General features: G+C 40.4%; 1 protein-coding gene across 2 annotated transcripts in view; it reads left to right on the forward strand.

Annotated features, from left to right (window-relative positions):
- Positions 1 to 15,458, forward strand: part of INPP4B (inositol polyphosphate-4-phosphatase type II B) — a 975,417-nt gene that overhangs the window by 336,532 nt on the left and 623,427 nt on the right. The gene's annotated exons all lie outside the window — the stretch shown is intronic.

A 15,458-nucleotide genomic window follows, 5' to 3' on the forward strand; every position in this document is an offset into this window, starting at 1 on the left:
ATTTATGAGGGCTCATTAAAAAGTATTGCTACTAGGTTTTCAGTTTGCATGTGCACACGTTTATTCCAAACCAAACATACGTTGTATGGCTCTGTGACCAGTGCAGCACTGCATGCACGCTCTCCCAGTGACATACTTGCCTTAGTCGACCTCCCTAGGGGGAGTTCACAGACAGGTTTAATCAAAGCACTGAATCCAACGGGATGATCTGAGTCCGTTATACTCAAAATAGACAAGTCAGCTCAGAAAGCTCAGAACGTTATGGCAACTGTTTCGGGGAATCCCAAGGAGTTCTCTTGATAGATTATCCGGAAGGACATGGGGTGATTACGGGGACTTACTAGGAAATCATTTTTCTAGAATGTTACGCTGCAATGATGAGAAAAAAGGCCGGGAGAGTGTTGTCCAGGGGTTTCTTTTTCTCCCACATGACAGTGCGCCTCTGATTGCATTGAAGGTAGCGTTCTTGGAGGGTCACAAAGGTGGCTGTGTGAGCATTCGCTTGGAGAACTACCTCATTCTGCTCTATATTCCTAATCTCATTTCAAGAGGTGGAAGCACTGCCTTGAGAGGTGGATGGACCTACATGGAGGATATGGTGAAAGCCAACATCTTCACGTGTTGTTACTTTTATGCAATAAAGATGTCTATGACTTTGTAGCATTTCTTTTTGACTTTCATTTGTGTAGTCTCTTTTGGACAGATATCTTAAAACATGCCAGCCATTACTTAAACCGTCCACGTAGTTGACATCAACTACAGGACTCTCTCACTATGGACCCACGTTGGAAACCCAGCCCTGTGGGAAACGGTATGTGGTGGCTCTGTTCTTCCACTAACATATCGCTACCAGGTTTATAGTTCATACATGCCAGTTCCAGGGCTCCAAGGAGAAATATTTGCAAGCATTCGAGAGGACTTTGGAAGGTGTGTTTACTTTCTAAAGCTGTTCCTTGGGGCTTCCAGAGAGTCACAGCCTGTGTTGCCCTCCTACGTGTGACCACTAACAGTGACACTCTCTAGTATTGTTGAAGAATGTTCAGCATACTCTCTCAGTGTTTAGTACTAAGTCCGGCTCTAAATAAAATACGTTTGTTGGTATTTGATTACCACAGGGCAGATGATGTCTTAGGCATTTTTATATACCGATCTTGTGAGAGGATCAAATCTATCATGCTATGAAGCGATCCTTGAAATCTCCAAGTGGTGAATACAGTTAAGGCATCTGTCTTCCTACCAACAAGCTGGTGGATTGAATCCACTCAGAGGCACCTTGGAAGAAAGGCTGGGTGAGCTCATAAAAATGTTTGCCATGAAAAGTCACATGTGTCACAGGGGTGCTTTGACATATATGAGGTCAGCATGAATTGCAATGAAAGGCAACTGATTTAGATTGGAACCTAAATCCACTGATAAGTATGATACAATGGAAACTAAGGAATCATTTTTTCAATGTAAATTATGAGAAGTAAAAGCAGTATCTTTATGCCAATCAGAGTTTTAACCTCATGTTATACATGAGTCACTTCAACCAAACCATTTACCCTTGATAGTCCTTATTGTTCTTAGGTTCCATTAAGTCAATTCTGACTCACAGTGACCCCCATGTACAACAGAATGAAACATTTCCATGTTGTCTGCCCTTCACACAATGGTTATGTCTGAGCTATCCACTCTTGTAAAGATGAACAGTCTTGGCAATTGTATAGAAGGTCTCTATGAGTCCGAAACAACTTGATGGCAATAGGATTGGCTTGGGTGGCAATCAGATGCACCTTGTTGTTTTTGGTGATAGGTGCCATGGAGTCAGTTCTGACTCATAGCAACCCCAAGTGGTCCACAAGGAAACACCACACAGTCCTGAGTCATTCTCATAATTGGTCAGATGGTGAGCCCATCTGTGCACTCAGTACAGTCACTGTATCAGTCCATCTGTTGCTGCCCTGTGCTGTACAGAGCATGATGGTTTTCTCCCGGTACTAGTCTCTCTTGAAAATGTCCAAAGTACATAAGGCTAAGTTTGGCCATCCTTGCCTCTAAGGAGGATGAGTGCTATACTTCTTCCAAGACAGATGTGTTGGTTCTTTTGGCAGTCCAAGATATTTTCAGTATTCTTTTCTGGCACCAAATTTCAAATGCATCAGTTTTCTGTTTTTCTTATTCGATGTCCAAAGTACATCTTAATTGCCGAGAAATTGGAGGAGCAAAGCAATGAAGTTCCAAGGAATCCAGAAAATAGACTTCTGACACAGAGAGCAGGGCTTGACACCGCATCAGACGCAATCAGAAAACATACATATGAGTCAGCAGGCAGACCTGGAACTATTTATAACTACCACCACCCCCCTTTTTATATCTACTTATTTTCTTTGATGTCTATCTACATAAGATATTCAAGATAGTCAGTCCCAAGGGAAAAACAATGGACCAATTGTTCTGGGGTAAAGGGGAGAGGGGGAGGTGGGGTAAAGGGAGTGGGGAGAAAGCAAACCCAAGGGAAAGGGAACAACAAGAGATCCAAAATCAATGGTGAGGAGGGTGTAGAACTGGTGGGGTTTGATCAAGTGCAATGCAGCTGAGAGGAATTATGGAGACCAGAATGAAGGTCAAACATGATAGTGGGGCAGGAAGAAAGTAAAAGGAAATAGAGGAAAGAACTAGGAGGCTAAAGTAATTTATAGCGGTATAAATGTAGGCATGTATATGTAAATATTAATATATAACATGGGTATAGGTCTATGTATACATATATACTTAAATCATATATTTAATATTAAGTTAGCAGACAGATATTAGGCCTCTACTCAAGTTTTCCCTCAATGTAAGAACACTTTGTTCTAATAACCTGGCATTCTGTGATCTTCCCAACATGATCACTGTAGTCAAAATGGGTGCATAAGCAAATGTGAAGAAAGCTGATGGTGCCCAGCTATTATAAGATATAGCATATAGGATCTTAAAGACTTGAAATTAAATAAGCAACCATCTAGCAGAGAAGTAACAAAAGTCATGTGGAAGAAGCACACCAGCCTGTGTGATTACAAGGTGTTGATAGAATCAGGTATCAGACATCATAAGACCCCAAACAAAAAAATTATATTGATGCAAAAGAGGTAGGTTGGAGTGGAGACCCAAAGTCCATCTGTAGACATTTGGACATCCTCTCACAGAAGAATAACAAGAAAGGGAAGAGCCAGGCAGGGTACAGTATAGCACTGTCAAAACACACAACATTCCTCTAGTTCTTTAATGTTTCCTCCCCACTACTATCATGACCCCAGTTCAACCTTACAAATCCGGCAAGACAGGAGCATGTTCACTGGTACAGGTAAGAGCTCTAGACATACTGAGTCCAGGACAGATAAACCCTTCAGGAACAGTAATGGGAGTAGCGATACCCTGAAGTTAGGGGGAAGGTGGGGGGAGAAAGGGAGAACAGATAAAAATGATCAGCATATACACCCCACACACCCACACATTTAGGGGCATGAATAAACAATAGAAACATGGGTGAAGGGAGACAGAAGACTGTGTAAGATCTAAAAATAATAATTTATAATTTATCAAGTGTTTATGAGGGTGTGAGGGTGGAGGAGGAGGGGATAGAGGAGCTTATACCAAGGACTCAAGTAGAAAGAAAATGTTTTGAAAATGATGATGGCAACTGTGTTAGGCAGGTTTCTCTAGAGAAACAAAATCAGGACACTTATTATTTTACATATGCAAATGGATAGGTCTATACAGCGAGAAGGACAGCTAAGTAGTCCACATAGCAGTACAGTGCTCAGCTCAATTCACTTTTGTGGAAAAATTAATATACTGAAAGTCCTTCAACTCATGGAAGGGGCTTTGGTCCAAGGTCATGGAACCAGGCAGTGAAGTCTTCCTTCAGGCAAAACAGGCCGTCTTTCCTCAGGCAGCAGACAGCATGGTGGGTCAGCAACAGTTAGCAGCAGTCAGTAGTACAAGAGCTTAGAGAAGCATGTTGGGATGGGATATTGAACTCAAGCATTGCAAGGTGATAGGATCATCCAGCCTCAAGTTCAAGTGATGTAAGCACCAGTAACGTGATGAACAGATCTTGAAGTAGCCTCAAGTTCTAGGGACATGATCCATGGGTTAGTTTGGCCCACAGGTAGTGTAGCACACACGCAGAGGTCCTCAAACTACAGCCCGCGGGCCACATGCAGCCCGCTGAGGACATTCATCTGGCCCGCCAGGTATTTTTGCCCCATTTGGTTTTTTACTTTAAAATAAGATATGTGCAGTGTGCATAGGACTTTGTTTATAGTTTTTTTTTTAAACTATAGTCCAGCTCTCCAACGGTCTGAGGGACAGTGAACTGGGTTCCTGTTTTAAAAGTTTGAGGACCCCTGGCACACAGGTTGAAGCAGAGAACTGGCTAAAACAGCAGCACACTGGTCCTATCACCAGATAGTGATGGGGGGGGCGGGTCTTGCAGAGCCATTTATCTCTTTGCCTTCCAATCAAACTACAACTGGACTGATTTCCACCCACGTGTTCTTATTGGCTAGATTGGCACAATAAACCTATCACAGGAATATATGTACAAATGTGCTTGATACAATTGATGTATGAATTGTTATAAGAGCTGTAAGAGCCCCAATAAAATGTTTTTAAAAATATAAATTTAAGAACAATTTCAATAAATGTAGGCTTCTTAATACTCTTAAAAATTGAACAATCTATTGTCTTCTGCTTCCATGAATTGCTTACGAATACAAGTACAATGAATTCCTTGACACCCTTAAACTTTTTTTACCTATTACAATGTTATCTATTGATCCATTTGTGAGGATTTTGGTTTTCTTTACATTAAGTTGTAATCCATAATGAAAGCCATAATCTTTGAGATTCATCAATAAGTACTTCAATCTCTTTCACTTTCAGCAAGCAAAGGTGTGTCACCTGCACATACAGAGTTGGATCCTTGCTCCAATTTTAATGCAGTATTATCTTTCATATAACCCAACTACATGGATGATTTGTTCATTGTACATATTGAATATATATGATGAAAATAGAGCCCTCATACCCATTATTCCATTTTAAACCATGCAGTACCCTGCTTGTCTGTAAGAAATCTTGCCTATCGATCTGTGTACAGATTCCGCCTAAGCAAAATTAAGTGATGTGTAATTTTCATTATTCAAAGTCTTATCTGTAGTTTGTTATGATCTACACAGTCAAATGCCTTTGCATAGTCAGTAAAATAAAGTAAATATCTTTCTGATATCTTCTGCTTTCTGCCAGGATGCATCTGAGGTCAGCAATAATATTCCATGTAGCACATATTCTTCTGAATTAACTTGAGTATCTGGTAGTTCTCTGTTAATGCTTTGTTGCAACCGTTTTTTAATTATCTTCATCAAAATTTTACTTGTCTGTTCTATCACTGCTATAGTTTGATAATTTCCTATATCTGTTGGGTCACCTTTCTTTGGACTGGGCACACGTATTGATCTCTTCCAGTTGGTTGGCCAGCTAGCTGTCTTCCAATTTTCTGGGCACAATTTAGTGTTCGGTTTGAATTTGTATCAGTTTGTTGAAACATTTCGATTGGGATTCTGTAAATTTCTAGATCCCTGTTTTGGGCAATGCCTTCAGTGCCACTTGGACATGTCAGTACTAGTTCTTGATCATATGTTACCTCTCGAAATGATTGACTGTTGATTAGGTCTGTTTGATATAGTGACTCTGCCTGTTCCTTCTGCTTTCTTTTCCCATATCCCATAGATTTTTTATACGATGTATTCTCATTCGCATTAGCTTCTAGAAACTTTCTGATCTCTCCAATCTGGATCAGTAGCCATTCATGTCGAAGAAGATCATTGTTTATTCTCCAATTGTTTGCCCTTGTTATTCTGGTCATCCTTTGATTGATCTCCAGCTTTATGGCACAGTGATCTGAGTAGGACATCTGCGTAATCTTCTCTGTTTGAATTTACTCAGGCTTGACTTGTGTCCTAGCAGGGGTCTGTTTTTGAAAATGAGTCATGCACAATTGGGAAGAATGTGATTTTTTGGTATGTGAATGGAAAACTCTAAATATGTGTATCATATCTAGTAGCCTAATTGTAGGTTTTAGCTCTATCGTCTCTTTGCTGAGCTTCCTTCCCAATGATCTATCTTTCTCTGGGAGCAGTTTATTAAAGTCACCTACTATAATTGTTGCATCTATGATATATTTTTTTATGTTTTGAATAGTTTGTTTGACAAATTTCGTGGGTCTCTCATTTGGTGCATATGTATTTATTTTGCTCACTGGTTCCTGGCAGTGTGATCTTTTGAGCATTATATAGTGCCCCTGTTTATATCTTTGTATGGTTTGAACCTTGAGGTCAATTTGTCTGAGATTAGGATTGTGACTCCTGCTTTTTTTGAGTAGCCGTTTGCCTGTTATATCTTCTGCCAGCCTTTTATTCTTAATCTATTTTTGTCTCTGAGCTTATTATGTGTTTCCTGCAGGCAACAGATTAATGAGTTATGCTTTCCAAGCCAGTCTGAAAGCCTTTTTATTTTAGTGTAGGAGTTAAGACCATTGATATATAGAGTTATTATCACCATCTGTGGACTCATTGCTGACATCTGGTGCCTTTTGTTTTGGGTGTTTTCCTATCACCCTTCTTATCACTGTGCTGTGTCTTTGTGGGGGGCTTATTTATTGCTTTCTTTTCCCTCTGAGGCCATGTTAACTTGGTGATTGTTATCGGTCCATTGACTTCTGGTTGGAGTTGGGCTATGTGTTGTTCTCCTGTTTGTGCTTGGTGGATATTGGTCTTCTGGCCATAGTGAGTTGGCAAGGATCTTCTGCAGGTTAAGCATCTTGCAGCATATTCTTTAAATGTGTCCTTGTCCTGGAAGATCCTTATCTCTCCTTCTTTCTTTGTGGGGGGAGGGCCAGCTCCCAACAACTAATCATGGGCTTGATAGGTGTAATTATATGGTTGAGATATATAAAGATTACTATAAAATCATAGAGAGCATGAGAGATAGAAGATAGATTCAAATAAATAAGTCAGACAAATTTCATTGTAGCATGCTCTCTTCCTAGAGTGCCATGATCTTACCAGCCAGGTCCACGCACAGTGTGGGCCGAGGTGAGGTGGGGCCGAGACCACCGTTTATTGCTCACCATGGCTTATCTCTACTTAGGGGGCATGATTACAGGTAAGGACACACATCACATGAAGGGACTGTATATTAGACAACACAAGCAACAGGAGGTGGATATACAATGGGCATAGGCGTAACAGGAAGGGCATGAGCTAGGGGTGTACACATGATAGGAAGGGGAGGAACGAGGGGTATACATGTGACAAGAAGGACAGATGCAAGATTCGTGATAGCAGTCTAACCTTGGTCACCCTTGAGTGGGCTTGACTTCCCTGTGTTCTCTTTCAGGGAAAACATTTACTACTATCTTATCAGAAGGGCGTGGACCCTACTTGTTGTGGGATAAACAGTGGTATCTGCTTACTCTGTATGGCTGATAACCCTTAGGGAGAATAACCCCAGACCTATTTCTGTTGACCTCCAAGTGGATATTCATCTGTCATGTGTAGCAAGCAGCTAGGTTTGGGATATATTGGAGGGAGACAACTTGGGAGAAATCTGTTTCCCACATTTATTAATAAAAAATAATGTGGCAGGATAAAGGATTCTAAGGGAGGTGTTTTTTTCTTTCAGCTTTTGGAAGATATTACTCCACTCTCTCTTGCTCTTCATGGTTTCTGTTGATAGGTCTGAGCATATTCTTATCTGAGAGCCATTGTATGTGACTGTCTTCCTTTCTCTTGCTGCTCTTAGGATTTTCTCTTTGTCCTTGAAGTTGGATAGTTTAACTATTATATGCCTTGGTGAGTTCTTCTTGGGGTTTAGTCTAATTGGTGCCCTCTCTGATTCCTGCATGAATGTCTGATTTTCATTCATTAGGGTGGGGAAGTTTTCTTCCAGAAATTCCCTTGTTAGTTTAGTTGTCAACTTCTTCGCTGTGTCTTGTTCCGGTAGGCCAATAATTCAGATGTGTTCCTCTTCATAGAATCTGTCATGGATCTCAGGCTTTCTTTCCTCTCCTTTATTATCTTGTTTAATTGTCTTTATTGTTGGCTGAGGTCTGTCTGATTGTCCTTGAGGTCACTAGTCTCAGCCTGTAGACTGTTCGTGAGATCTGTGATCTTGTGTGCAGTTTCTGCTAGTTCATCTGTTAGCTCCTGTATTTCCCTTTGGTGCATGGACTTCATCCCCTCTGGCGTGGACTTCATTTCCTCTATATTGGACTTCATCTCCTCTATTGTTGCATCCTTAGCCTGTACAGTTTCCTTCATCTCCTATATTACTCCAAGGAGTTTTCTGAAAATTTCTTTTTTGTGACATATCCATGTCAGATTCTTCTATGAGTGTTGTTAGCTCTGCTGTTGTGGTTTGCCTTTCTTATTTTCTTGTTGGGAGTGATGTGGTATGCTGTTATTTACATGATGATTTCGAAGAGCTAGGCTCCATATGTCTGGAAGACCAAGAGATACTGTGTTCTTTTCCTTTGTGGCTGACAATGCTGTTTTCAAGGGCTGCCTGTGGCCTACTGTGGAGGTGGGTTAGGCTGCTGTGCAGGCAGGTGCCCCAGCGACTCAGTGGTGAACTGAAATGAGAAGTTCTGAGCACTGGTGGGGACAGCTGTGGGGAACAGTGTTTAACTGGTGAATAGCTCCAGGTACAGTGATAGGGCTATAGGGGGCCAATAGGCAGGTGGTGGCCCCGTTGGGATCTAAGGTGTTCTTACTTGTGTGAGCTGGGAAGCTCCCATAACTGGGTTCTGGTCCCTTGGCTTCGGGAACTAGGCTAGATTTGGGGGAAGGATGTCCTCTGGACCAGGGATGTACTCTCCACTGTTCCACTTGCTGCTTGGGCTGGGAGGGGACAGGGAAGTGATGATCCCCAGGCTAGGATAGACCTAGGCAGCACCTCTCTGAGGCACCTGGGACTGGGCACTCATCAGACAGGCCTGCAAGACTCCTGTCGCAACTCCCCACTGTTCTGGGCTAGGCAGTGTGTGGTGGGACTGCAAGGCCCCAGTGCATGACCCTAATTCCCTGTGGCTCAGGCCGAGGCAGGGCATGGTGCAGTGGTTACCAGAAGTCACAGTGCTGGGAACATGTGGGAAGTGTGGGGGCCACTTCTTGTGGATAAGGAGAGGCTAGAGCTTGATGAACTGAGGCTCCCTGGAAGTGGTGGGGGCTGTGCTCTATTGACATGACAGATGTGACTGCACAGGGGGTAGAGATGACCCTGGTACTGGTACTGGGTGTACCCAGCCGCAGGCGATCCAACTTACTGTGGGTTAGACCCTGGAGCCGTAGGTGGCTGCTGGGAGGGACCAGAGCTTGCAGGCGGAATCATTGCCTAGCCTCGTGGAGGGAGTGGAATCATGGGAGATGGGCGCAGCTCCCCCAGGTGGGATCCATGAGTGGACAGTTGCTATGTGGTGGTCAGATCTGGCCTTAGGGAGCTCTATATGATGGCCATCCAGTTCCCGGGGCAGTGACCAGGGACAGCAACTGGCTGGTGGTGACTGAGGCACACAGAAGTTTCTGGTATATGGACCCAGATCTCCGGGACTTGGAACAAAGCAGATGCAGGTAAGGCCACCTCCTGGACAGGGAGAACCCCTCGTGGGGAATTTTCCACTCACCAGAACACTTCCACTTGACCTCTGGGACACCAGACTCACTGGAGCTCCTGTACATCTGCTTACCTGGGTGCCAGTTTGAAGCCTTCTCCATATTTTTAATTTCTAATCATTCCATTTTCTTTCCAATTTTACATTCCTATTATCAATAATTATAAATGTATTTTGATTGCATGTTTGATCAATTTTAGACTGACAATGTTTGTTGGATGCTACAATTTTTTCATCATTGGCTTCAGTGTTTGCTATGTAAATTTGAATAATAGCCATATTAAGTGCACTTCCTTGAAGAGAAATAGATTATTCCATCACAGACAGCTTTGTAAATCAAGACAGATCTTGATGTGTTCTTTTGCTAATGAATGTGATGCGATCCCTCTTCCTTTTCTCATCTCCAGCAGAGTAAAATATACGACTGTTTGGTTCAATACTAATGCTGGTGCATTTTAGTTCAGTATTGCCTCTGATGTTGATCTTAATACATTCCATTTAATTTTTGATGGCTTCTAATTTTTCTAGGTTTATGCATTTTTCCTTCCACATGCTGACCATTAATAGATGTTTTCAGTCATTATTATTTTGTGCCATGCCCATTAGCAAATGAAGATGATGGAACTTTTGTCCCAACCTTGTCTTTAAGGTTGAGTCTACTTTGATGAGGTAGCTTTTCTTCAGTCATGTTTTGAGTGCCTTCTGGCCAAAGGGGCTTATTTTTAGGTTTCCTGTTATATAAAAATAAAGCGTAGACCTGATGACTTGTGATGGCACATGTGTCTCACACACTTGCTGATTTTCTCATGGTCCACCAATAAGTATCACCTTCCCCCCCCCCTTTTTTTTTTTGTAAATACTACTAATTGGATTGCAGAAAGTAAGTACAGGGTTTTGGAGTCCTTCATTTAGCAGTTAATATTTGGTTATTACCTAAATTATTCTTAGGGAGTACAAAGTTAGATTTCCTAAGCAAAACTTAGCAAGTCAAAGTTGAAGGTCTTTCATGATAGCATCTGTGAGATCCCTAGCACTGGGGGAGCACACTCATTGTTTTCAAATGTTAGATTTCAAAGAGTCTGCCTAAGACGTGGTTAGGTTGTACTGGGGATGGTACTAGCCTTGCTATCATCAAGACAGCCTTGGATAGTGGGTTGTTGCAGATATAGTTCGGTTAAAATTTAGCACCCTGATTTAGCACATCTGGTTTCTCCCATGATCCATTTAAATCTTTTCTAGTTTTTAATATTTTCATCTTTCTTTTCGATTGAAGTTTGTATCTGTTTTACTTTGTTATTGTTATTTTTTGTTTTGTCTTTTCATGTTTTTTCTGTACATGAAATCCAGAACAGATAACTCTTTAGAGACAGCAACCACATTAATGGCTCCTTGGCGTTTGTCAGGGGAGGTTGGGAGGGAATGAGGAGTTAATAGCGATGAGTACAAGAATAAAGAAATGTTCTAAAAATGATTGTGGTGGTGATTGTATAATTCTTTTTTTATTATTAAGAGATCATTTTAGAGGGTGCTCTTACAGATCTCTAACAATCCATACCTCAGTTGTATCAAACACATCTGTACATTTGTTGCCATCACTTTCAAAACATTTTCTTTCTGCTTGAGTCCTTGGTATCAGCTTCTCTTTTTACGCTCCCTCCTACCTTCCCACCCTGGTGACCCCTTGACAAGTGATAAGTTATTGTTATTTTCATATTTTACACCTACCCATATCTCCCTTTCCCCATGGTTTCTGTTTTTCGTCCCCTTGGGGTTGGGTAGTGGGTGGTGTGGTAGTGGTTATGTGTGATCGGTTCACCCTTCCTCGCTTCCTTCTCTCCATCTTCCCCCTACCTTCCTGGCTGTACAATTCTTGATGTTATTGAACTATTGAATTATATTGCATTAAAACTCTGAAAAAAAATTAAAAAATAAAAGGGTCTGGCTAGCATTTTTGGAGACCTCTTAGATTCTAGAAATATCATTTGCACATAAAATACTAATTTGGGATAAGTTCATGAATGTACAGAAAATGAGTATAACTTATTTACTGGTATACCTGCCCTTGGACAGTGCCAACCAGCAAGAGTATCTGGGATACCAAAATAAAAATACATATCACTGAATTATGAAATATGCAAAGTCAAAATGATGATTTCTAAGTATCGGGAACTTTTAAAATAGTGAAAAATCAAATGAACCAAAATAGTCTAGCAGAATGATCTAAAATATATTCCTAATTTTGAAAAAGCAGATATTATTAGTTTTGCATCTAGATAATGAAATTCTAATTATTCCTAAAGTTTTTCATATATTTCTGGTATTATTTAAAAACATAACTTTTATAGTAGAAAACCAGTGAACCATAAAGCTATATGCATTATAAATACAAAAATATATAATAAAATGATAAATATATTGGAGCTTGGTGTCTACTTGGCATATTTGCTTGTTTCCGAAGGGTCAATTTTGCACAACTTGCATCATTAATGCTGAGTGGTGTACGCTGTTGATTTTCTTTTGGAATTAATAAAGAATATAAGGTAAGAACTCTAGAATATTATTTCCTATATTTCTAGTTAAAATAATACTTTCAAATGTGTTATTGTGGAGAGTTTAAATTTTTTTCACTTTTACTATTTAGATTGACTCTTAGAACATCTTTGTGGTGACATGATACAAAAAAATCCACATAGGAGTGAGACCCAGGGATTCTAATGTATATTCTGCTCTGTGGTTCCAGTTTTTTTTATTTTTGAAAGTCAACCCCAGGTCACAGAGTTCATTTACTTTATTTAACCATCGAGTGCACATTAAATCTATGTCTCACTTATGGACTCTCTTATCTAACATTTCATATGTACAACAGTAATCAAAATCTACCCATGTTGTGAGACATCTGTTGAGGTTCTAGGCAAGAGAAATGATGGCTGGGATGGTTGAAGCTTATGACAACTTGGATAGGCCATGATTCTTAGTGTTTGGGAAATTATGTAATGATGTAATTTGGCAATTATATAATACTGTCATCAGCCTCTGTTTTGTTATCTTATTTGCTTATCTTCTATATCGAACAACACCAGTTTTGGGTTGTTTTTTTTTTTACATGCCCTGATCTTTGGGTATTTACTTATCTCTGACATTATTTTAACTCTAGACCATTTTGTTCATCTGTCTGAAATCAAACATCTCTTACTATATCTACAGACAAGAAAAAGCAGAATGTGAAAATTCAATGTTGTCTTGGATGAATCTGTCTTTCCTAATATCAGAAGATGGATTAGTAATTGCAGGTGATTCTTTTAGGTCAAGGCAATTGTTTTAGGATAAATTCATATTCTCTTCTTTGCCTTTATTTCTATTTTATTCTATTTCATTGCGTTATAGTATACAATATATTGTATATATTGATTAAGAATTTAATCATTGGAGACAGGCATATGGGCTAAAATTCATTCTCTATCCCTCAGTACAAGTTTAGTAATTTAGAATGCATTACTCAGTTATCTTCTTTAGATTTCAATTACCTTCTCTTTAGAATGGAAATGAGAACATTACCTACCTCACAGAACTGATGAGAGAATTAAACAAGGTCCTATTATATGCAAAACACTATAGACAGTGTTTGCACAGACAACCACATAGCAAGTATGCTATTATATTTTCTATTATTTTATTATCACAAATTGTTAAGCTTCTACACAATAACTTCATTGACTCTTTACCTCATTGTGTCTTGAATAATGTTAGGGTATTTACCTCAAAATTGTTTCGTTTACCTTATTATAGCATATCCTTTTCTGTTTGGGTATTAGCAAAGTTAAATTCTGTAAAGCCAATAATTTCTGTGTTGTCCCTTGCTAAGTGATCAGAACCTCTCACATTCAAAATATGGATTTAGATAAATAATAAGTGCAATAAAGTGTAACCGCAGCATTTACTTGATTTTGTTTCCTAGTGTCTGTAACATATATTTACTGGGAGAACTTTATCCAGCATATTACTGGTTAAAAACTTCAACAAGCTCAATACTCTTGGTAATAGAAAGTCTTAAGGTCACTTTACACACAAAACACAGCCTCAATTCAGAAAATAGGTTGTCCAAACTAATATAATAGTCAACACTCAACCTTAATTCAGTCTTCCTCTAGTCAAGCCAGGGTTTCAGTGGGTCACCTGCCACTCTCTTCTGTCTCCACACTGGACTTTCCTCTTTCCTCTTAGAGATCCTGCTGCCAAACCCCCGCAGTGCAGCTGGGTTGTTAGGGAGCCTATGTATTTCATAAGATCATTCTTTCTCAAGTGATAGTGTCCGATTCTGATCTATTCTCTCTTGTCGTAGCAGAGATTTTAAGGAAACCTTCCCCCGTATATCTTTCTGTGACATCGTTGGAAAGATTCCTATAGAGGAAATTATCATTCTGTTCCTAGAGTTCTTCTCTTCTCAGACCATGGTTTCATATTGGTGTCCCCTCACCCCCCAACCCCCATCCAGTGGTTTTTTTTCTTTACCTTTTCCCCTTTAAGAAAAAGTCAAAAGGCTCAAGACCAGCTTGCTTTCCTCTGGGGTCCCATATCTTTCCCACAAAACCCCAAGCCAACTCTGTACAAAATTTGTTCCGATGAACTATCAGAGGCAGGTTCATCTAACACAAAAGTAACCCTGCTGATTGTACAAATCATTCCAGAGTTTACTTCATTGACTTCATGGGAAAAAATTAGACATCATGCCATTCTGACTGTACACACACACACATGCACGGCCTATGCAGTGGTCACAGACTCTTCTTTCTGCTTAGCTTTCTTGAAGGACTCTTACCCAATTTTTCAAGTAGACACTACAAGTTCCTTTAAAAAGGAATTTCTACCGAACTATCTCTCAAATAATCAAAATGTTCTTCTTTCTGTTTTGTTGACTAAGAACTAAAATATCCATGCCATAGACCCATGTGCTGTTCTCTGAGGTTTTCTCCTATAGACCCATGGGCTGTTCTCTGAGGTTTTCTCCTATAGACCCATGGGCTGTTCTCTGAGGTTTTCTCCTATAGACCTATGTGCTGTTCTCTGAGGTTTTCTCCTATAGACCTATGTGCTGTTCTCTGAGGTTTTCTCCTATAGACCCATGTGCTGTTCTCTGAGGTTTTCTCCTTTAGACCCATGTGCTGTTCTCTGAGGTTTTCTCCTTTAGACCCATGGGCTGTTCTCTGAGGTTTTCTCCTATAGACCCATGGGCTGTTCTCTGAGGTTTTCTCCTATAGACCTATGTGCTGTTCTCTGAGGTTTTCTCCTATAGACCCATGTGCTGTTCTCTGAGGTTTTCTCCTATAGACCTATGTGCTGTTCTCTGAGGTTTTCTCCTATAGACCTATGTGCTGTTCTCTGAGGTTTTCTCCTATAGACCCATGTGCTGTTCTCTGAGGTTTTCTCCTTTAGACCCATGTGCTGTTCTCTGAGGTTTTCTCCTTTAGACCCATGGGCTGTTCTCTGAGGTTTTCTCCTATAGACCCATGGGCTGTTCTCTGAGGTTTTCTCCTATAGACCTATGTGCTGTTCTCTGAGGTTTTCTCCTATAGACCCATGTGCTGTTCTCTGAGGTTTTCTCCTATAGACCCATGTGCTGTTCTCTGAGGTTTTCTCCTTTAGACCCATGGGCTGTTCTCTGAGGTTTTCTCCTATAGACCCATGTGCTGTTCTCTGAGGTTTTCTCGTATAGACCCATGGGCTCTTCTCTGAGGTTTTCTCCTAGTTGCATACACCTACACTT

The sequence above is a fragment of the Tenrec ecaudatus genome, chromosome 3 (assembly GCF_050624435.1).
Source record: "Tenrec ecaudatus isolate mTenEca1 chromosome 3, mTenEca1.hap1, whole genome shotgun sequence".
In the NCBI taxonomy this organism is placed as follows: domain Eukaryota; kingdom Metazoa; phylum Chordata; class Mammalia; order Afrosoricida; family Tenrecidae; genus Tenrec; species Tenrec ecaudatus.